The following is a 24,875-nucleotide window of genomic DNA, read 5'->3' as shown; positions in this document are numbered from 1 at the left end:
GTAAAATTGTTCCATTTCCCTTAATTATTTTATTCTCGTCAACTACAGTTCTTTGGTTGGTGTTTGTTTTTGCAACCATAGTGATGAAATACATTTGTTGGCCACAGTCACAATAATTCTGAACAGTTATCTACTGGTATTGTTTTATTTCAGTAAATTCAGACAGTTGCTTGATTTACACCTTAAAAGTAGGAATTTGGAGGCTATATTCCTAAAATAACTCTTGGATTATTTTTCTAACATCAGACCAGAAGTTTTTCATTTTGGGACATTTACACAAGAACTAAAGATGGCTCCCCACATTATTTCCTCCAGCACTTTGCTGTGAGTTTTGGATCTAGTCTGTCTTGTGAAATATTCTTTTTATAATTGTCTTGTTATTCTCTCCCCGAGGAAAAATTTGATACTATTTAAATCTATTTGCACATTCAACTGCTCTGAATGAAAGACTGATCATTTTCATCTTGAAAGTGCAAACTTTTAGAAAACTTTGTAGGGATCACGTGCTTTACACACACACACACACACACACACACACACACACACACACTCACAAAGCTCTGCTACTAGTTCCTTTGGTGTCAGATAAACTCCAAGATGTGATTTAACAATCTGATGACAAAACCAAAATGAGTGCGAAAGACATAACTATCAAACACTTACAGAAAAAAATTGACTTATACTTTTTATAGTTTCGTATTGCTGTCTGCTTCTTAAAGCCTTGTTCCTTGCTAGGGCTCAATCCTATGTGAGCAGTCTTCCTCATGCACATAGTCTTGACTCACACAGCCTTACCCTTAAATTTGTTTGATATCGCTCAGAATGTTTTGTGTTATTGATACGTATTCTGCTTTCCATTTTAATAGGACATATCTCAGATCCTTGGCCCCACTACCGCAACACAAAGAGACTAGAAACATGGTGTAAACAGGCAGTTAATGAGTGTCCTAGTGAGGAGGAGTTCCTGAGTGGTATGGAACTGGCTATACTCTCCCCGGTGTAGGTCATGTGGCAGTTAACATACTGGCCCCTGGGGGCCAAAGGCAACTGGTAGAGTTTAGATTAGCCCCGCTCAAGTTCTAAATTATACCAGGGCCTGAGCCAGTGTGGAAGTAAACCCAGGCTCATAATGCTGAAAAGAGCTTTTAGCAAATCTCCCACACCCCACCCTTGTCACCTGCTCTAAGCATTTATTGAAGCAGGATTCAAGGCTTAGTTTGAAGTCAGAAGACAAAAGAGTTCAGCTGCTAGAACTAAATTACGGCACAATCCCGCTCTCAGAAACTGAACACACTAAAACACTCACCTTTTGTCTCTGGGACTCAGTTTGAGTCCAATGTGGGAATGGAAAGGATTTCTGGAGGTTTCAGCCTGTCCCGATTGATGAATTTCCAATTCATTCACTTTCCAGAACAGCATCATGAAGAATGTATTGTCACAACAACTGGAAGGAACGCTTTGCGTGGGGTAGACCTTAACAATACAGCATTGTAGAGCAATTTGTTCCCCTTTCATTAATTAAAATGTACGGGCTATTACATATTAGTCTCTGACTTTCATCATTTACAGGCCTGTTTCACTTCAGTTAGAAGGGATGGCATGGTAATTGCTAATTTATGCAAAAGTTGGGATTACTGTAAGAACAGGCCATGCCCTTCAGGATGGGTGTTGCTACTGAGTATCATTGTTTAAAAATAAAAATAGTTTCTAAACAAAATGGTGTGGGAGGATAAAGATTCAGTTCAAGTTGGGCAGTGGCCAGTTCGGGTTTATGGAGTAATTGCTAATTGTGAAAAGCTCTGCCCAATGGTCTGTTTACCAAGGATGTTTTGCCCATTTTAGCTGAGGTGGGGCTCACTTCCTTAACAGACACAGAACAGAGCTGCAGTCTGCTCTGTATCCTGCTCCAACAGAGCATGCTCAGATCTTGAGGCATTCGAAAAAAGTAAAAGTAAACCCCCTGCTTCTCTGTTGCAGAGCAGGCGTAGATTAAAGAATCAGGATGCTGTTCATCTTCAGTGTTTACCTGCTCTTACACGTACGTTTTAGTAACATTCTTGATCAAGGATAATTCACCATAGTTAATTAATTATACAGTTAATCCTTCCTGTTGTACTCATTTATATATGCAGCATTTTGTGTATTGTATTTTGATCATTAATGTGGGTGAGCACAGACAGCAATTGAGTAAATTGTCTCAGCCTTTGTTTGATAATTCCTGTTCGCAATTAACAGCTAAATAATGTATGAGGTACATTAATGTTAGCAAAACACAGTCCTGACTACAGTCAGTTGAATAACAAAACATTATTTCAGGCAAAATCACAATTCAATGTAATAGTGTAAAATAAAATAACTGATAAAAAAATCACTCTTCTTATTTAGATATGTATAACGGTGCCCCTTATCTAGGTCCCTTGGTGGTCTGTCCAATCAGCTGAAAAGGAGCAGAACATAAAAGCATGTACTGGCTTGTTAATAAGCCTTCCCTCTTCCCTTATTAAAATTAACCCAAAGTTTTATTCAGTACCTTAAGTTCCTCAAACGTGGACTCTGAAGATCATCACAGAAAGGTTCAATCCTTGGACCAACAGCAAGAATAGACCAGGCGATGTTAAATCTTGTGCCGGAAATATTTGTAAGGATGGTCCGTGAGCTGCACCATCTACACGAATAAGAGCTGAGGGTCACATCATATTCGCGCAGTAATTCTTTCCCTGATGTGAAATATTCTTATAACCCCACATTCAACAAGGGCACTCCGAACTAGGGCTACCCTTGCACCCCATTATGGCTGCAGGAATTGCAGAAGTTGGAGATCACTGTATGATTCTATGTGTCACATGTGCTCTCATACCTAACAACAGTGGAATGCATTAAGGCTGTAGTGGCAGCTCTAACTCTGAATGTTTTTGCCTTTGCCAATGTAGATCGAAAACAGTGGTCCCCAAACTGTGGGGCACGCTTCCCTAATGGGGGTGCAAAGGAACACCCAGGTGGGCCAGGTCAGCCCTCCTGAAAGGGTGGGAAGATAGCACCACCCAGCCCCGCTCGGCCCCCCAGCTCCACTCCAGCCCAGCCCCTGGCTGCGTCCCCAGCTTAGCCCCCAGGCCTAGCTGCGTCCCTGCTCCCAGCCATGGCTCAGCTGCCAGCCACCACTCTCGGCTCCCGGCCCACACTCCCAGCTGCGGCTCTGCTCCTGGTCCCGGCTCCACTCCCAGCTTGGGGGAGGGGTGGAGTGTGGACCCATTATATTACTGGAAGGGGTGGGGGGTGAGAGGAAAAGTTTGGGGACCACTGATCTAAAATGTGGCAATGGCTTTTGGTCACATTTGCATTTGATCTCCAGGGACTTAATGGGAGTACGATCTAAACCTCCCGCACTTTTCAAAAATTAAGCATTAAAGGAATCAATTTCCCACTTTCTAACATGACACGGTGCTTGAGATGCCAATGGCTCTTTACACTAAGTGATTCTTTATACTGTATGCTGAGCACACAAATCACATCATTCCCTTCTACAGAAAAATGCTCCAAAAGGAAAAAGTTTCAACAAAATATCAGCATGTTCAATGCAGCAGCAAGTATGACACATTTTCTCACTCAGGAAGGAGGATTAAAGGTGGCAAGGAAGGGAAGGAGTCATGGCCTTGTAACAGTTCAGAACCCCAAGATCTGTGAAGGACTCTGCATACCTATCCCTCTGCATGTTGTCCTGGGCCCCCTTATTCCACCCGTCTGCTTTAAGATTCCTGCTGTGGTTACGTCCAACAATGAGGCTGTGGTGGACAGGAAAGGGAGCTGTAGTGCAAAAGTTAATGCTGCTTAAAGCAGCATTATATTTCCCTGGGTTTACAGGCACTACAATCTGCATCAGTTCTCCCGTGCCGGGGAGCGGATAATGTTGAGATAAATGGAACATGCCAGCTGTGTTAAATTTAAATGAAGCGAGAAAGAAAAGACTTCTGGAAAAATGAGTTTTGCTGATTTTAGAAGATTCCTTTGTTGATGTTCACTGTCTTCAACACACCCATGGCTAGGGATCTTTACTTTATTAGAGGGTTGCATATGTTGGGTGTGTCTACATTGCAGCTGGAAGCGTAGCCTCCAGCCCAGGAAGACAGACTCATGCTAGTTCTACTTGAATTAGCATGCTAAAAATAGCAATGTGGACATTGTGGCATGGGCAGTGATTTGGGCTAGCCACCCTGAGCTCACACCCAGGGGATAAGACATGAGCAGCTAGCCCAAGCAGCCATGCATGCTGCAACATCCGCATCTACTTGGGCTATGAAGGATGCTCCCAGCTGCAATGCAGACATACTCTTAGTTGCTACTATAGACCAAACTCATTGCACACACGAAGGCCTCCTGCCATTTCCCCTACAATCTCCTGGTGTGCCACCTCCCAGTTCTCTCTATTTCAGAGAGTCCCTACACACCACTCCACCTTCTCCCTGATGCCAGGGGTTCTGTGTCCCCCGCAACCTCATTCTCTCCTGCCACATGCCAGGAACCTGATGCCCAAAACATTCCATAAGAATGGCTGCACTGGACAGACCAATGGTCCATATAGTCTTATGGGACTGGCCACTGTCAGACACAGATGTTTCTGGCAGTTGGAGGCTTAGGGATACCCAGAGCATGTGGTTGCATCCCTGACCATCTTGGCTAATAGCCATAGATGGACCTCTTCTCCATGAATTCATCTAATTCTTTTTTGAACCCACTTATACTTTTGGCCTTCACAACATCCCACGGGAAAAAAGTTCCACAGTTGACTGTGTGTTGTGTAAAGAAATACTTCCTATTGTTTGTTTTAAACCTGCTGCCTGTTAATTTCAACAGGTAACCCCTGGTTCTTGTGTTACATGAAGGGGTAAATAACATCTCCCTATTCACTTTCTCCATGATTATATAGACCTCGATCATATCCCCTCCTAGTCCTCTCTTTTCTAAGGTGGACAGGCCCAGTCTTTTTAATCTCTCCTCATATGGAAGCTGTTCCATAGCCCTAATCATTTTTGTTGCCTTTCTCTGTACTTTTTCCAATTCTTTTTTTTTTTTTAGATGAAATCCCTAACATTTTTGAATTGATCAGATGCAGCATTCAAAAGCCATCATGTTGCATACAGATAAATAGAAACGTCATCAAGTAAGGCCTTTGGTAGCTTGGCCAACTATCCAAAAAATAATGTTTGTAAATGTACCTTAAACTATGTAAACAAGGAGCATAAATATGGAAATAGAAATAAAATTACCCATAAAACAGAGAACTGAGGGAGCAAATTCTGCTTTCAGGTATCTCCCTGTGTAACGGGGGCACTCACCTTTTGAGCACCTCTTTGCAGCTGAGTGCAGTACTGCAGTCCTTTTCCTGCTCCTGGAGCCCCCTGCGGTTCTCAGCTAATCTTGGTGGGGTCTTCAATGATTTAACCCTCAGCCCAGGTCACAAAGTCCAAATGAACCCCTTCTGGGATAATACAAGCCCAACAAAACTATCTGCCCTCACCAGGGTCTTCAGCCCCAGCTTTGGGCCCTTTAAATTCAGCCTTTTGCTCAGGCATTCAAGTGAGTCTGGTCCCCTTTTCAGGGTTTACATCACTTCACCAGTGGCTAGCGGGTAAAGTCAGCCCGCCCACCCACTCCTCTGGGTTCCAAACCAGGGATCCTATAAACAGAAGCCACATAGTGCTCACTTCAATTTGTTGCTGCTTCGCACCTGGGCCTTTTCTCACTTGGCCCCTTTATCTTCACCCCTTACCTCAGGGTTAAAGCTCTCAGGTCCAGTCTGTCCCAGCTTACGCAGATGCAGCAGAACCGAACTCAAGCTTCTCTGGCCAAAGAGTAGCATTGCACCACACCGCACCCTACCCCATCCCATGGTCCCAGCCAGGAACTGACCTGCTAAAGCCCTGCAGTTCCTTTTATCTGGGCCCTGGGAGCCCTCTCCAGGCAGGCCTGGAGGACCCACCTTTGCTGCTCCTTTTCTGGGGCAGGGTGTAGTAAGACTGTAGGGCCTCCTGCAGGGAGCAGCAAAGTCCAGGTACACCCCATCACACCATGAAAATACAGAATAAGTCAACAGAGTTACTAAAAGAGCTTTAAGAAAAGGAGTACTTGTGGCACCTTAGAGACTAACCAATTTATTTGAGCATGAGCTTTCGTGAGCTACAGCTCACTTCATCGGATGCATACCGTGGAAACTGCAGCAGACTTTATATATACACAGAGAATATGAAACAATACCTCCTCCCACCCCACTGTCCTGCTGGTAATAGCTTATCTAAAGTGATCATCAGGTGGGCCATTTCCAGCACAAATCCAGGTTTTCTGAAACCTTTGTTATAACCTTAAACTTTTCTAATATCACTTTTGGTGCCCATGAATTACACAGAATTACACAGTGCACTATCCTAGTACACAAGAATAACTGCCATGTTCCTAAAGCTTATAACATATAAAGTTATATTCCATAATTACACTAAATAATAGGTTTCAGAGTAGCAGCCGTGTCATAAATATAAAGGGAAGGGTAAACCCCTTTGAAATCCCTCCTGGCCAGGGGAAAGCTCCTCTCACCTGTAAAGGGTTAAGAAGCTAAAGGTAACCTCGCTGGCACCTGACCAAAATGACCAATGAGGAGACAAGATACTTTCAAAAGCTGGGAGGAGGGAGAGAACAAAGGGTCTGTGTCTGTCTGTAGTCGTCTTGGCCGGGGATAGACCAGGAATGGAGTCTTAGAACTTTTAGTAAGTAATCTAGCTAGGTATGTGTTAGATTATGATTTCTTTAAATGGCTGAGAAAAGAATTGTGCTGAATAGAATAACTATTTCTGTCTGTGTATCTTTTTTGTAACTTAAGGTTTTGCCTAGAGGGGTTCTCTATGTTTTTGAATCTAATTACCCTGTAAGATATCTACCATCCTGATTTTACAGGGGGGATTTCTTTATTTCTATTTACTTCTATTTTTTATTAAAAGTCTTCTTGTAAAACACTGAATGCTTTTTCATTGTTCTCAGATCCAAGGGTTTGGGTCTGTGGTCACCTATGCAAATTGGTGAGGCTTTTTATCCAACATTTCCCAGGAAAGGGGGGGTGCAAGTGTTGGGAGGATTGTTCATTGTTCTTAAGATCCAAGGGTCTGGGTCTGTAGTCACCTAGGCAAATTGGTGAGGCTTTTTACCAAACCTTGTCCAGGAAGTGGGGTGCAAGGTTTTGGGAAGTATTTTGGGGGGGAAGGACGCGTCCAAACAGCTCTTCCCCAGTAACCAGTATTAGTTTGGTGGTGGTAGCGGCCAGTCCAAGGATAACGGATGTAATATTTTGTACCTTGGGGAAGTTTTGACCTAAGCTGGTAAAGATAAGCTTAGGAGGTTTTTCATGCAGGTCCCCACATCTGTACCCTAGAGTTCAGAGTGGGGGAGGAACCTTGACAAGCCGTGTTAGTCTGTATTCGCAAAAAGAAAAGGAGTACTTGTGGCACCTTAGAGACTAACAAATTTATTTGAGCATAAACTTTCGTGAGCTACAGCACTTCAGCTGTAGCTCACGAAAGCTTATGCTCAAATAAATTTGTTAGTCTAAGGTGCCACAAGTACTCCTTTTCTTTTTACTAAATAATACTTTCACATAAGAGTATTAATTTTAATGAAAACCAGTGATGTAACAGTATTTTGCTTTATTCAGACTTCACAGACCACTGGAATAAAAGGATTAAGTATTACAAATCCTGGTGGTACTCAACATTAACAAGCAACTTATAATAATTTATTCCACATGTCTGATACCAATGAAAAACGCTGGAGAACACAAAGCTAGTTGAGGTCTCCAGGAAGTGAACTGCTCACTCTGTTCTAATATTAGAAGCAGACTACAGCAATGCAGCAAGAATCATTCCTTCCATACCCCCAAACGTTTTGAGCCTTTGTCCACACAAGTACAAAACAAATGTGAGTCACTGTCAGTGATTGGGTTAAAATGTCTGTCACAAGAATAGTGAATGACCTAAGAATGCCGAGAACTGAAACAGCAGTTTTTAAAAATAAATTGTTTCTACTTTCATAGTCTAATTTAAAATATTAAAAATATTTTCCTGCCTTGATTAAGTTGTTCATTTCTTCTTCTCTATATATACACACAACATATGTTCCCCATGTCTTTTGTTTGTTTGTTTTTTAAGCTAGGTAGACATTCAGGTTAGACAGAAACAAGCAGGGTTCAGACAACCGAGACCATGTCCAGACCATAATGCTCTCAGACATATTAGAACAAAGTGTGGAGTGGAAAACCCCTCTTGCAATAAATTCTATAGATTTCCAGAAGGCCTTTGACAGCATACATAGAGAGTGTTTGGAAAATTATGGCATACTACAGAATGCCAGCAAAAATAATAGAATAATCAAGGATTTATAGCAGTATTACCCAAAGTGTGGTATGCGTACCCCTGGTGGTACGTGAAAGGGTTTCAAAGGGTACGCGGCAGAATTTTTTATTTTACTTTATCATAGTTTTTTTTTTTAGCAGCAGAAAATAATTCACTAAAATTTAATATATAAGAATGGTGTGCACTTGTACAGTAGAAATACACACAGGTTTACATTGTAAACTAATATGATGACGTGTTCAGTAACATCTAATAGCACAGCAGAGCTGACGCAAACCACATGTGCGTGTTACCACCACTCGGGCAATACACTTGCCTTTGTGGCATGCGCAGAAGTCATACTGACAAATAAAAGTGAATAAACTACTTGTAGTAATCTAAAGATCATAGCAAGTACATACAAAATTTATACAAAATTTCTCTTTGTTAAACCCATTTACAATGGATCGCTGGCTAAAAACGGGAAGTTTGAAATGTACAAAAGAAAATTATGAAGGAAATGCGAATGTTAGTGATAATTATGCGAAAAAATGCAGTGATATGGCTACATCAGACAATTGTGACAATAAAATTAGTGAACCGTGTGAACCATCTGTAACTTTATTGAACGTATCAGCTGCAAAAAAAAGAAAAAAGCCTGCAACTATGTTGAAGAATATCTTAAACTTGGATTTTCGTGGACTGGCGATGAGGTGGAGCCTGTTCCACTATGTGTGATTTGTTACAAGACTCTCACAAATGAAAGTATGAAACCATCCAGCCTAAAATGCCATCTCAATAGCAAACAAAGAATATGAGGGAAAACCTGTAGCCTTCTTCAAAAATAGGTCAAAGATCTCCAGAAGTCCCAGAAAACAATTTGTAATGTGATGGGAGGTGAAAATATGAAAGCTTTGGAAGCTTCATATAGTGTGGTGTACTTAATTGCACAGTCTGGAGCTGCTGAAGTGATTGGTGACACATTAGTAAAACCTGCAGCCAAAGTAATGGTGCAAGTGATGATTGGAGACAAGGCTAGCAAAGCTATAGATTGTGCTATTTTTAAAGTTATTGATGACTTTATCAAAAACAGTAACTTGGATTGAAGTCATTGTGTTGGAATAAGCACGGATGGCACCAGAGCCATGATTGGTTCGAAGAAAGGAGTTGTTGCACGTATTCAAGCTGTTGCGCCAGAAGCAAAATTGACTCATTGTTGCATTCACAGGGAAGCACTCGCCACCCAGAACATGCAGGCAGATCTACAGCAAGTGCTACATGAAGCTGTGAAAATAATCAATTTTGTGAAAGGCCGCCCTCTGAATGCCTGGCTGTTTTCTCAGCTCTGTGATTAGATGGGCAGCGATTACATACAACTCCTATTTCTTACTGAAGTGCGTTGGCTTTCACGTGGAAAAGTGAAAACGCTGAATCGCCTGTTTGAGCTGCGAGAAGAACTGAAAGTTTTTTTAGATGAAACCTTTAACCTGCGAGACCGTATAGACAACCGGAAATGGCTATGCAAACTAGCATATATTGTATATATCTTTGCACATTTAAACAACCTCAATCTATCCTTGCAAGGGAAACTCATATCCATATTCCATGTTCAAGACAGAGTGAGCGCCATGGTGACAAAATTGAAACTGTGGCATAAACGTCTTAGTCGTCGTGAACTGGATTCCTTTCCGTCTCTTCATGACTTAGTAATAAACTTGACTAACGAACTTGATAGTGATGTGTTGCAAACCATGAAGCAGCATTTGGAAAGCTTGCAGAAAGATCTTGGTAAGTATTTCTCTGAAACGGACGGCACCTTTGAATGAATAAGGAACCCTTTTATCATCAATGTTCAAACATTGCCAAATAACCTCTCTGCTTCAGAAGAACAGCAGCTCTTGGAGCTGGCTTCAGATAGCTTTCTGAAAACAAAATTTGAGCAAAATACACTGACGTCATTTTGGTTGGGGGTTAGCTCCGAATATCCAGCTCTATCGGACAAAGCTGTCAAGTATCTTCTGCCTTTTCCCACCTCGTATTTGTGCAAGATTGGATTCTCTGCACTGCTTGGCATCAAAACAAAATAACCAAATAGTCTTATTGACGTGGAGCCCCATCTTCGTCTTAAGATCACAAACATCGAGCCAGATGTCCCTATGATAGTGTCTGGTCAAAAGCAGTTCCATCCCTCACACTGAATAGTTTGGTTTGTACTGAAAATTTTTCAATACCGAAATAGTAAGTATAAAACTAGTGCTTTCTTCACTAACCTAACCAAACCAGCGTATTTTAAATTTCAGAATGATACGAATTCACCATATATATACATACATATATACACACACACACCACACACACACGCTGTTCTGCCAGACTGTTGATTCGCTTCAATTATTTTAATTATTTCTAGTACTATTTCTATATATAAAAACCTATTCCTATTAAAATTTTTGTTTCAACTGTATGTAATATAATTTTGTATTTATTTCTAATAAACGTTTAATCCAGAATGAAATGAATTAGGAGTGTGTTATAAAAATGTGGCTACCACCCCCACCCCCGAATTATCTTCACTGGAGAAGGGGTACGCCGGTAAGACAAATGTCTCAAAAGGGGTACACAACTGTTGTAAGTTTGGGAAACATTAATCTATAGGTTAATGCTGAATGTTCAGTCAAAGATTGTGACAACATCAGCCAATTGTTTGCAGTGACAACTGGAGTAAGGCAAGAGCGTGTTCTGTCCCCACTATTGTTTGCATTCATTACTGACTATGTCATGAAGAAAGTAACTGCAGAAGCAACCAAGGAATTTTACGGACAAATGATAAAGCACAATTGGATTACCTTGTTTTTGCTGATGACATTGTCCAATTTAGTTCAACACATTGCTTAATGGAAGAAAAGACACAGCTTTTGGCAGATACAGCAAAACAAATTGATTCGTTCATCAACAAGGGGAAGAGAAAATATATCACTATCACTGTCCCTAAAGGAACCATTAGAATGGATGAAGAAACACTAGAAGAAATAAGTCATTTTACTGACCTAGGGAGTGAGATGTGCAATGATGGTGACGCCATGATAGATGTCAAAAAATGATCATCAAAAGCAGCAAACAACTTACATAAACTTGAAAAGATTTGGCAAAGTAGCATGATTGGCACGGACAAAAATATGAATTTTTAACACTGGCATCACGTCTGCCCTTTGTGGAACCGAATCATAGAATATCAGGGTTGGAAGGGACCTTAGGAGGTCATCCAGTCCAACCCCCTGCTCAAAGCAGGACCGATCCCCAACTAAATCATCCCAAGCAGGGCTTTGTCAAGCCTGACCTTAAAAACTTCTAGGGAAGAAGATTCCACCACCTCCCTAGGTAACGCATTCCAGTGTTTCACCACCCTCCTAGTGAAAAAGTTTTTCCTAATATGCAACCTAAATCTCCCCCACTACAACTTGAGACCATTACTCCTTGTTCTGTCATCTGGTACCACTGAGAACAGTCTAGAGCCATCCTCTTTGGAACCCCCTTTCAGGTAGTTGAAAGCAGCTATCAAATCCCACCTCATTCTTCTCTTCTGAAGACTAAACATCCCCAGTTCCCTCAGTCTCTCCTCATAAGTCATGTGTTCCAGTCTCCTAATCATTTTTGTTGCCCTCCGCTGGACTCTTTCAAATTTTTCCACATCCTTCTTGTAGTGTGGGGCCCAAAACTGGACACAGTACTCCAGATGAGGCCTCACCAATGTCGAATAGAGGGGAACGATCACGTCCCTCGATCTGCTGGCAATGCCCCTACTTATACATCCCAAAATGCCATTGACCTTCTTGGCAACAACGGCATATCCAACTTCTCGTCCACTGTCACCCCTAGGTCCTTTTCTGCAGAACTGCTGCCGAGCCATTTGGTCCCTAGTCTGTAGCGGTGCATTGGATTCTTCTGTCCTAAGTGCAGGACTCTAAACTTGTCCTTGTTGAACCTCATCAGATTTCTTTTGGCCCAATCCTCCAATTTGTCTAGGTCCCTCTATATCCTATCCCTACCCTCCAGCGTATCAACCACTCCTCCCAGTTTAGTGTCATCTGCAAACTTGCTGAGGGTGCAATCCACACCATCCTCCAGATCATTAATGAAGATATTGAACAAAACCGGCCCCAGGACCGACCCCTGGGGCACTCCACTTGATACCGGCTGCCAACTAGACATGGAGCCATTGATCACTACCCATTGAGCCCGACAATCTAGCCAGCTTTCTATCCACCTTATAGTCCATTCATCCAGCCTATACCTCTTTAACTTGCTGGCAAGAATACTGTGGGAGACCGTGTCAAAAGCTTTGCTAAAGTCAAGGAACAACATATCCACTGCTTTCCTTTCATCCACAGAGCCATATATCTCGTCATAGAAGGCAATTAGATTAGTCAGGCATGACTTGCCCTTGGTGAATCCATGCTGACTGTTCCTGATCACTTTCCTCTCCTCTAAGTGCTTCAGAATTGATTCCTTGAGGACCTGCTCCATGATTTTTCCAGGGACTGAGGTGAGGCTGACTGGCCTGTAATTCCCAGGATCCTCCTTCTTCCCTTTTTTAAAGATGGGCACTACATTAGCCTTTTTCCAGTTATCTGGGACCTCCCCCGATCGTTATGAGTTTTGAAAGACAATGGCCAATGGCTCTGCAATCACATCCGCCAACTCCTTCAGCACTCTCGGATGCAACGCATCCGGCCCCATGGACTTGTGCTCGTCCAGCTTTTCTAAATAGTCCCAAACCACTTCTTTCTCCACAGAGGGCTGGTCACCTCCTCCCCATGCTGTGCTGCCCAGTGCAGTAGTCTGGGAGCTGACCTTGTTCGTGAAGACAGAGGCAAAAAAAGCATTGAGTACATTAGCTTTTTCCACATCCTCTGTCACGAGGTTTCCTCCCTCATGCAGTAAGGGGCCCACACTTTCCTTGATTTTCTTCTTGTTGCTAACATACCTGAAGAAACCCTTCTTGTTACTCTTAACATCTCTTGCTAGCTGCAACTCCAGGTGTGATTTGGCCTTCCTGGTTTCATTCCTGCAAGCCCGAGCAATATTTTTATACTCATCCCTGGTCATTTGTCCAATCTTCCACTTCTTGTAAGCTTCTTTTTTGTATTTAAGAGCAGCAAGGATTTCACTGTTAAGCCAAGCTGGTTGCCTGCCATATTTACTATTCTTTCTACACATCGGGATGGTTTGTCCCTGTAACCTCAATAAGGATTCTTTAAAACACAGCCAGCTCTCCTGGACGCCTTTCCCCCTCATGTGATTCTCCCAGGGGACCGTGCCCATCAGTTCCCTGAGGGAATCAAAGTCTGCTTTTCTGAAGTCCAGGGTCTGTATTCTGCTGCTCTCCTTTCTTCCTTGTGTTAGGATCCCGAACTCGACCATTTCATGGTCACTGCCTCCCAGGTTCCCATCCACTTTTGCTTCCCCTACTAATTCTTCCTGGTTTGTGAGCAGTAGGTCAAGAAGAGCTCTGCCCCTAGTTGGTTCCTCCAGCACTTGCACCAGGAAATTGTCCCCTACATTTTCCAAAAACTTCCTGGATTGCCTGTGCACCGCTGTATTGCTCTCCCAGCAGATATCAGGGTGATTGAAGTCTCCCATGAGAACCAGGGCCTGCGATCTAGTAACTTCTGCGAGTTGCCAGAAGAAAGCCTCGTCCACCTCATCCCCCTGGTCTGGTGGTCTATAGCAGACTCCCACCACGACATCACCCTTGTTGCTCACACTTCTAAACTTAATCCAGAGACTCTCAGGTTTTTCTGCAGTTTCATACTTGAGCTCTGAGCAGTCATACTGCTCCCTTACATACAGTGCAACTCCCCCACCTTTTCTGCCCTTCCTGAACAGCTTATATCCATCGATGACAGTACTCCAGTCATGTGAGTTATCCCACCAAGTCTCTGTTATTCCAATCACATCATAATTCCTTGACTGTGCCAGGACTTCCAGTTCTCCCTGCTTGTTTCCCAGGCTTCGTGCATTTGTATATAGGCACTTAAGGTAACCTGCTGATCGCCCCTCTTTCTCAGTATGAGGCAGGAGCCCTCCCCTCTCACGCGCTCCTGCTCGTGCCTCCTCCCGGTATCCCACTTCCCCACTTACCTCAGGGCTTTGGTCTCCTTCCCCCGGTGAACCTAGTTTAAAGCCCTCCTCACTGGGTTAGCCAGCCTGCTTGCAAAGATGCTCTTCCCTCTCTTCATTAGGTGGAGCCCGTCTCTGCCTAGCACTCCTTCTTGGAACACCATCCCATGGTCAAAGAATCCAAAGCCTTCTCTCCGACACACCTGCATAGCCATTCGTTGACTTCCACGATTCAACGGTCTCTACCCAGGCCTTTTCCTTCCATGGGGAGGATGGACGAGAACACCACTTGCACCTCAAACTCCTTTATCCTTCTTCCCAGAGCCACGCAGTCCGCAGTGATCCGCCCAAGGTCATTCTTGGCAGTATCATTGGTGCCCACGTGGAGAAGCAGGAAGGGGTAGCGATTTGAGGAGTTGATGAGTCTCGGCAGTCTCTCCATCACATCGCGAATCTTAGCTCCTGGCAAGCAGCAGACTTCTCGGTTTTCCCAGTCGGGGCGGCAGATAGATGACTCAGTCCCCCTGAGGAGAGAGTCCCTGACCACCACCACCCGCCTCCTTCTCTTGGGAGTGGTGGTTGTGGAACCCCCATCCTTGAACAGTACATCTCATACCTTCCAATCAGCGGAGTCTCCTTCTGTTCCCTTCCCTCAGACGTATCATCTGGTCCACTCTCTGCATTAGTACCTGTGGAGAGAACATGAAAATGGTTACTTACCTGTATCTGTGCTGCTGGTACATGGATGTTCCCCATTTTTCTTCTGGAGGTCACATGATGCCAAATTTCTTCACCATCCTTCTGTCCCCAATGTGCAGCCTGCTCTGAATCTTCAGAACCTTGTGCCCATAGAAGCCTATCCTGACATCCGTCCAGGAAATCTTCAGTTTCTCTTATGCAACGCAGGGTCGAATCATGGAAATCTTCAATAGAAATTGATACGAAGATCAACTCATTTCAAAGTAAATGCCTGTCAGAGATCTTCAGAGTCCATTGGAAAAATTTCTTGCAACATCAGAAATTCTAAGTAGATCAAACCAATCTAAAGTATCAAATATGGTAGGATGACGATTATGGACATACTTAGGATATGCTTTAAAGACGCCTCCAATATGACTTCCATTACAAGTGATAATATGGACAGCACCTGGAAACAGAAAAAGAGGGCAACTAGAGAAGCATGATGTAGAATAATAGAGAAAGAAGCCAAATCCATCGACAAGACAGTCAGAAGCCAGAACAGATCAGCACAAGACCAATATAAATGGCCCAATCTGGTGAATGCTGGGTGTGGGAGGATAGCAAAATAAAAGATAAAAAATCTTGCAAACAATTATTTTCTTTTTAAATACTGATGCTTTAATTAAACAATGCAAAGCCTGGGTCTGACCTGCCCCTCTTCCTCAGGCAAGCAGCCTTTACTCAGCCTGTATAGGCCTTTTGAAAACAGTCTACAGCCCTGCTGAATTACACCCTGCCTTGAGAGTATAAATAAATTGTAACACTATGGTATAAATTCTACCAGGTGATTTTTTCCTGCATGTGTAAACATACCTGGGAGGTGGGGGAGGGACTGTTTGGTAACTTTCATGTTCGCTTAGTTGGTTGTGCAACAAAATACAGCCAAGGGTCTTTTAAAGCTCAGAAAGAAGAAGGGAAAAAAGCAACAGAGACCAGGCTGACATCTATTTTTAGAAATATATGACTCCATACTTATTCTTTCCTTGGTAATATTTTAAAAGAGAAGCGTGTGCCCCCCACCCCCGTGCTTGAAGTTGCCTCGTTCTCGTCACTTGTTCTCTACCTTCCTGTCTATACCCCTTCCCTCAAGGCTGCAGGTCCACCTAATAATGACAGGATTAAAAGATGGTTGTTGGATTTCTATCTAATGCCATGTCCCTCGTGACCGTATGCCCAATATGACTCACTAACATGGAGGTCTGTCTTGTTGAACTGTTTCATCATTGAACCTTATATCAACCACTAGAGGGCAGCAGTCAGTTTTTTTAGCCATGTATACACAATACCAGGCTCCAACAGGTGTCCCTGCACAAAACTCGATACTAGCTTGAAAAATGGATTACTAATTCATGTCGAATATTTGCTGCTAGGGTAATTTCTCAGAAATTATACTGTTGGGGTGGAGCAGGGCGCAGACCTGGCCAACATAAAGGAAAATACAAGTTATGTATCTGTTCAAGCACTAAGCACGGTGCCATTATGGAACAGTCTTCAAACCAAAAAGCAAATGCTGAAAATATAAATGAACACCAAACCATGCCACAGTGTAACAAAACATAAAAGATCCAAAGGTCCAAGTTAAAGTGGAGTTTTCCTGTTATAAATATGAATTTTTTTTTTACAAATATGAAACATTACAAAAATGTGAAGATGACAAACGCAGAAAAAGCTTAGCTAGTCATGGAGATTTTTGGTTGTTAATAGTAATGCGCACTATCATAAGCCTTTTTACAAAAATGTCTGCAAGAGCCCAGTTTTCAAACAGGGCATCTAAGTAGGACTCTGTCCTGCATCTGGATCAGCAGATAAGTACACAAATGGTTGTTTCATGCATACCTAAGTGTCATTTTGTGCAGGAACATCCCCACTAAGGTGCTAGCATTTAGACATCCCCTCTTTTCTGTGTTGTCTTCTACTATCAGGATGCCACTTCCTCAGCATGCTACCAGCAAAAAGGGTTCAGTCAGTTAATAACTTTTGCAATGGTAGACGAGAGGAGGTGTAAATGAAAAATCATGTAGAGGCTCTAAAGCGGGCTTGTGATCTGCAGATTTGAGGGCAAATTGGAAGAGAATTGTAATGAGAGGTCAGATAGAGATTTTATATGAAAAGACATGGCACATTTTAGACATTTTTAATTAACAGAGTAGAGAAGTTCAGTGTTATTGATCTCCACTTGTAGGGATAATTTGGGACTATCGATCAAAAATTATTTTCCAGTAAGAGTTCCTTTTCATTCCAATGTGTTTGCCCTCATTTACACTGATCACTGGGTTTTCTGGGGTGCAAAGACCAGATTACAAGTCATTTATTTAATTTCTTTTCAGTTCTTAGAAGCCAGAAAGAATGACATCCCTTGCTTACTGCCAGTACATACAGGTAAGGAGCCAATTGTAACCTGGCTGACCTACCTTAGTATAATCCATTCAGTCTCGTAAAACAGAGATTTTGCTGCAATACATACATCTGATTTGGGAAGTCCTGTGTTTGTACTCTGCGTGTATTGATCATTTGGACATAAAATGAAGATTGCCTTAATGATCAGGTAAATGCAAATGGCATACAAATGAATCCTTATAATAGTTTTTACATTATATTTACATTACATTATAAAAATAAAGTCTATGCTTTTTTTCAACATTAGTGGACAGATTCTCAGTCAGTGCCAATCGTCACAGTTGCACTGACTTCAGTGGAGCTCTGATGATTTACACCAAGTGAGAAGATGCCCCCAGATATTTTCAATATTATTTATGTCATACATATGGGCTCCTATAAATATTAACTTCCTTCCCCCACATTCAGAAACTTTATCTGAAAATTGCTTTTCTCCAGCTTTGCACATCATTTCCAGTTATAAGTTTGTGCCTTTGGTGTTAATTTGTAAGCACTAATTTGTGATGTTTCATTTTATGATTTAGAATGACAACACTATGATCATTTTAGCAACTGGTAGATCATATGGAACTAATATTCCCTCTGAACTCTAAAGCACACTAAAGGAGTTACACATGCACAAACACAATGTTGTGCCATGGGAATGATGATCTTGAACAAGTTTCAGGAAAAAAGTGTGGGCTATTCTAAACACAGTTTTAAAAATAGCTTCTGCACAGATTGATTGATTCCTGCATTAGTGAAATTTTGCTCTCTTCTTCCTATTTAAAAGAATAACCTTTGCACCATAAAACAGGGAGGAGAGGCGGAATGATGAGAATGGCAATGAGTGATGAATATGGGAATTTTGGAGGATGAGACAGTTCCATTGTGTCTTTGTGATGTTTATCTTTCCAAATTGTGAACTTTCAACATACTTGAGTCCAGGGGTTTTGGATAGGTCGGGTGTGTCCCTTCCCGACTTTATGACTGGGTGGGAGACTCCCCTTACAGGGGACTTCCTGCTAAAGAGGAAATTCATAGCCAAAATGGGTTTGCAAAGACAGATGTAGCTGTTGCTCTTCTATCAGGAGACAACAAAACTGACTTTTAGTAATTATTTGAAGAAGGATTCAAAAACAGAATCGACTAATTGCCTGTTTGTGAACATGACAGTTTTCAAATGTCCATCTGTTCAAATACTACATACACACTAGACAGATATAGCTGTGGGTGCTCAGCACGTTTGAAAAATCAGACCAGTTATTTATCTACCCAACATTATGCACGCAGGGTAAAATCCTGGTCCCACTGACAGTCCCCTGTAATATTTTGTCAATGGCAAAACTCTGATTGACTTCAATGGGGGCCAGAAGTTTCTCCCCTAATCTTGAAAATTGTGGGCTTGCTGCTTGCCCATAAAGGAAAATCATAAAGAAGAGGTTCAAGGTCAATGTTTAAATCCAAACTGCCCACACTATCATGATTTTACTTTGTATTAGAAGGAGAATAGCTGTGCTCCCTGAATTAACTCCTGTCTTTTCTTTCCTACTCTCCACTACTTTGAGTGCTTATCTCACTAATGCACCTTAATGTGGCACTACAATGAATACAAAAACATGGATCATAGAATTCCTATTTTGCTTTCTTCAAGCACAAAAGCCACATGACGGTACCTTGTTCCCTAGTTAAACTGTGCAAAGGTCCATCTATAACATAAAGAGACAATGTCAAAATTAAAAATATAAAAAACAGATCTACCAAGAAGGTGTTCATTTTACAACTACAATTATTTAAAAAAATAATCTTTTCAGTAGCTAAAAATAGTGCTTCAGAAAGGACACTCATATTACTGCCCGATCCAGTATAAATAAATCAGTGGATGCGCATCATCTGCTTTCATAACATGTGTGTACCCTGGGTTTGTTTACATTGGATCACACAGTAAATTGGGTGTTTGGATTTTCTCAGTCTAAGCTATAGCCCAAAATAATAATTAAAAAAAAAAATAAAAAACCTGACTTGCTGTGCAGCTTGAGGTAAACACACCTGCAGATTCATGATGTGATCAGAGATGGAGGGTAAACAGAGGTTTCTTTAAATTGGGCTGCTCAGTGTCTGGAGTTTAATGTTTCTGAGTGAATTAAGTGCTGATGAAAGATGTTGGCAATATAGCATTAGGGCCCAAGTTCTCCTTTAACATATGCAGCAAGGCAGTGGTCGTGTACACTTCTCCCACACCAGCACCTTTGCGTCTTAGTTAATGCTCGCCTCTCTACTGAGACTGCTAGTAAGAGTGCTAATTTTGATGATGTTTGTTGCGATGGAGAAAATCTGTCCTATGGGAGCTGGACAGTGCCCATTTTACAAAGGGCCAAAGAACAACATCAGATATTCATGTCTTTTGTCATTGGACTTGGCCCAAATCTGAACCAGTGACCAAGATGTGAAAACTCTGTAAAAAATATCACAGGGGACTGAACGACACATGGGATTGATATTTGGAGCATGTAGTCCGTTGTCAATCCCATAAATCAGGCAGTTTTCAGCACTATCAGATGATATGGCTGACTAGTGCAACTTGCCTTCCCATTCATCGCCCTTAGATCTGCTCTGGCCTGACAGTCTAGAATTGAAAATACAGGGGACCAATAGATAATGGCCCCATTGTCAATCCCATAAATCATTCAGTCACCTGAGGGGTTTTTATTCCATAATAAAGCAGGATAAAAAAAAAACATAGGGGGGATAAGTGGGGCTGCAAGTGGTAGAAACAGATCATACAGCTAGTGGGTGAACTGTATCTACATAGCCAGACAATAAGGGAAAAAGCAATAAGCAGTATTCCAGAAACGTTTCACAAAAATTACTGGCACTAAACACAGTCTACTATAATTAACCACAGTTTATAAGATGCCAACCAGTCTTTCAGTGACGTGCATTGCACCACAGAAGGACCTGTTACCTGTAAATCACTCCAGGGCAAACTAGGCAATTTAGATAGACTTGTAAAAAAAAAAAACACTAGTTAATTAATTCTCAAAACCAGTAATTAATTCCCCGCCCAGGACTCTTAAAGGAGTAATCACCGAAACCAGCAGCTGATAAATTTTAACCGTAGAAAAACTGATGGGATGGATTAGAGACTTTTACAATTTTTCCTCAGTATTGGGAATATGTGGTTTTCATGTTTCAAGTGAAGGTTAAAAGAAGGGTTTAATACAATTGACAGACTCTGTTTTTCAATTTCCTGAACTCACAGCCCTGATACTTTCTCACAAAATCCTTTGTTGATACGGCAAACGATCAAAATATGAAAAGACTCAAGACTTGTCATTACTATAGTGATCGGCACAAGTGTAATATCAATAAATAAATAGCTAAATAGAACAAATAAAGAGAGATATACATATATATCAAAAGTTCATAAATTAGTTCTGTCCTGTTGTTTTATGATGAAAATCAGCATGTTCTCTATAAACAAGTAAATTCTTTGATGATATGGATTGTCTTTTTGTTTTGTGTGTCTACACTATCTATTCCACAACAGAGCTCTAATCCCAAATTGAGGTGTCTAGGTGCTATTGCAATATAAATAAATAAATAAATATTTTTTCAAGCAATACACCTATTCAGGAACATACAGACTTACATACTGTCAGAACTTCCAAGCAGTCAGGAAACTTTGGACTCGAGGAAATCGCTATTTCCTGTTTGGGAGAGAAATAGAGACACACTGGATTAATAAATTATTCTGGTCCCACTTTATTTACACTATATGCAGTGTCTGCCACATAATAGACCTAATATGTGCTGTTTTTTCTATTTAACATCTCTAATCAAAGCTATTTCATAAACAGCTTTTCAAAGCTTCTCAGGAACATGCCAGCCACAGTGGCGTTCCTTGCTACGTCAACCTCCATCAGAGCAGTTTGGACAGATGCGGGATTGCACAGTTGCAGATTCTTTCCCAGCTCAGTGCAGGTCTAAATGACAGTGCTAAAAATACTGGCAGCCACAGGAGCTTTGTCTACGCTAGAGCTCTCACTGTTTACTACCACTGGTGGAGCTACATTAATGTTAACAATGGTGGGCAATTTTTGCAAACAACAATCACCACCAAGCAAACTAACACAGCCCCATTGAAGACAACGATGTGTTGAATATCTTTGTTGCTTGCTAGCGGAATCAACTTGTTTTTTCCTTGGATATTACCCAACAAAAAATGCAAACCACTGGAGATAGTTGCTTCCTCTTTTGCGTAGAACTTTTACACAACTGTTCTATTCTTTTTGTCACATTATTGAGGATGGAAGTATTATTGATATAGTTTAACCACAGTGCTCAGTTAAAATGTGTCTAACTAGGGTGATGTGTTATTTTGCTCACTGAGAATGGTCTGTAGACATCCGTTATAAATTCCTTCCAATGACTAAAGCATGATGACACATTTGGCATGAATTACACTTCAGTACTAAAACACTAGTTTGCAGTACCGGCCATCACGAGTAAATATTTTCCACTCATACCTCAACAAATCTCTAGGAATAATTAGTGTGACCAGCTATATAAATTGATTCCCAAGCTAAAGAATATTTTGGCAAATTTAATTTTATAAAGATCACCTGAAGGATAAGCTTTCACAATGGCTTCTCCCTCGCACCACAATGAGCATTTATTCTCTCCTCTCTCCCCTCCTCCTCTTTCTTCCTGGTGTCCCTGCCTCTCATCCTCTTCTTCAGTGCATGCAAAATGCTGCTGTGAATATCAGCTTCCTTGCATGACACTTAATACATGTCACTCCCTCTTTAAGCCCATCCACTGGTTTCCCCTTGTCTCTGGCAGCATGTTCAAACTCCCTGTCTTCACCTTCCAGGTTCTGTACACCATCACTTTCTACTCCCCAACCCTTGTTGCCTTTGTCTTTATACTGTCTAGGCTACAAGATGTGTGTAATAATGACAGCATGGACTCCTGGTAGTGAATAAACCATGCTAGACTGGCATAATGTACAGTAGTAGCAGAAGTTATGAAAACAGTACAGATGTCCATTGGCATTTTGATTTAAAATGGCATCCTACAGGCATTTTATAAGCATGAAATGCAACATTTTTGCAAAAGTTTCTGAGATCTCAAATGGGGTCATCCTTTCTGGCTATTTTCATCTTGCTGATTGCAGAATCATCCTATTCTACCTCATGATTTTACAGAATGAGGTTCCTAATCACACCAATTAGCTTGCATGAAAAGTTTTATTACATCTAAAAGTACTTGTAACATATATTTTCAGGGGTCTTGATTTTGCATTTCTTTATTTCTCTCTGTGTATTTAGGATCACATACATGCTGTGTTGCAATCATTTTGGATTTTTTCCTTGGCACTTGAAGAACACAAGAGGTGTTGGTATTTCTTACCACCTAGGCCTTCCTTTGTTTAAGGTTCTTTTGAATAGTAATTAGGCTTTCACTATCCTTGGATAAAGTATTAGCTAGAAAGCGACTCATATTCAGTCACAGTCTTGAAATTACCATATTTTTAGTAAATCTCCTAATTCAACCAATATCAGATACACTTTCTTATGGACTGTGTCCAAGCATAGGTCCAGCACTGAATTTCACCTCTTGTTCATCTGCTTTCTCCTAAACAATGACAGTGGACACAGCACAGCGCGAGACTATACTTGTATCAGAGTCTTCCAAGTCAAATCTGTCTACTTTATTGACAACACTTACTACTGTCAGAGTCATTGGTGGTGGTGGAGGAGAAGCTGTATTCTGTTACACTTAAGCAACACCAATCATTTTTATTTTGTTTTCATGCACTTTATTCCTAAATGAAACTTATAAGTCCAAAGTTCGCTGTGCAGTTATGCAACAGAAATCAAATACCCTATGTTGCTCCTTTCAGACTTTCAGTGTTCCTGTTCACAAGGGTGTATAGACACCCTCTTGTGGAAGCTGCCCATTTTACATGAGAACAGTATGCACACAAACCCACATACCAGCACTTGTTTGTCTTAGGACTATGAAATGCTCATCCTGCAGAATGGTATCCTGACATCTAACAAACCAAACCCCATAACTCAGCCATTCTACAGTTAGAATCCGTCCTCCAGTTATGGGGCAGAGAGAAAACAGTTTCAGACTTCCACTGGAAAGAGCAAATCAGAGGACATGTGACCAATATATTTTAAAGGCTATTTTATCAAGAATGATATTTTTCCCAAAAACAGACATTCAAAGGAATAAATGCCAGAAAGTGGATTTTCTCATCCCTAGTCCAAAGAGATTATTTTTCCCTTCCTCAGTGCAGTAACTGCAGGAGTTTAGCTGGTTCCAGTGGGCTGTTATAAGGCTTTTATTCTTTTTATTACGGACAGGTAATTTAAATATCTTTCTTAATACACTCTTTGTGTCAGCCATAATTCATAGCTAAGAAAATAAGATCTCCAACTCATACATGTGTAACCCTTCTGCCGGGGTGGCTGGCTGCAACCAGGGCCAGGTCCAACATCTAGGGGTTCGTTTTCAACGATACAATACAGAACCAGGTCAAGACCCCACCCAGTAACCTGGGAAAATTACACACCACCCCTTGGCACCTTTGCCAGGCAATACTTCCCCACTTGCAGCAGAGTCTGAATGTAGAAGAAATTTTTAATGAAAGGAGGGAAGTCACCCGCCATTAATTAGGGGAAAGGCCAGAAGCAGGATTCATAAACATAAAACTGTGAGCCAGACACCCACCCCAGAGTGCATGGGGCAGAGTCTTCTGCCTCATGTTCGGGAGTTCTACAACCGAAAGTTCTTTTACTGTGCTGTTACCAGATGTGCCCATTACTTTGGGGTATGCTCATTTATTAGGGTTACTCTTCTGGGGGGGTGTTCTGTAATTCTATTAATGTACTGCTTATGTCACTTGTGTGTTCATATGGAGCTCTACTCCTTCCTTCTGCAAGTCCCCTCCCAATAGAGCTATATTGCAGGACCTAGGTTCCCCAGGATTGGGTTCCTCCAGCCCTAGAACCAGATGAACACACACACACACTCTAACAAAGCAAGTCTGAGCGGACCGTGTCAATCAGCACTCTCAAGCTGACCTCCTTATATGTCCCTGTACTCAATGGGCTGGGTCAAACAGCACTCTCAAGCTGACCCCCTTATATGCCCCTGGTCTCAATAGGCTGGGCCAAGCAGCACTTTCAGCTGCCACCCTTATGTGCTACAGGTTTAACACGTCTCTATCCCCACTTTCACGTCACAATTGTACTG

The 24,875-nt window shown here is 41.7% G+C and overlaps 1 protein-coding gene across 1 annotated transcript in view; it reads right to left on the bottom strand.

Annotated features, from left to right (window-relative positions):
- The window catches only part of MESD (mesoderm development LRP chaperone), a 121,819-nt gene that overhangs the window by 86,621 nt on the left and 10,323 nt on the right, over positions 1 to 24,875 (bottom strand). The window contains exons 2-3 of the mRNA XM_084642464.1: positions 21,256 to 21,313; positions 2,531 to 2,665 (exon numbers count right to left, since the gene is read on the bottom strand). The gene's annotated coding sequence lies outside the window, so the exon portion shown is untranslated. The remainder of the gene's footprint in view (positions 1 to 2,530; positions 2,666 to 21,255; positions 21,314 to 24,875) is intronic.

This window comes from Lepidochelys olivacea (assembly GCF_965140295.1).
Source record: "Lepidochelys olivacea isolate rLepOli2 genome assembly, chromosome: 10".
NCBI lineage: Eukaryota > Metazoa > Chordata > Testudines > Cheloniidae > Lepidochelys > Lepidochelys olivacea.
Note: the sequence above shows the minus strand (reverse complement) of the source record. Positions and strands in the feature narration are given on the sequence as shown.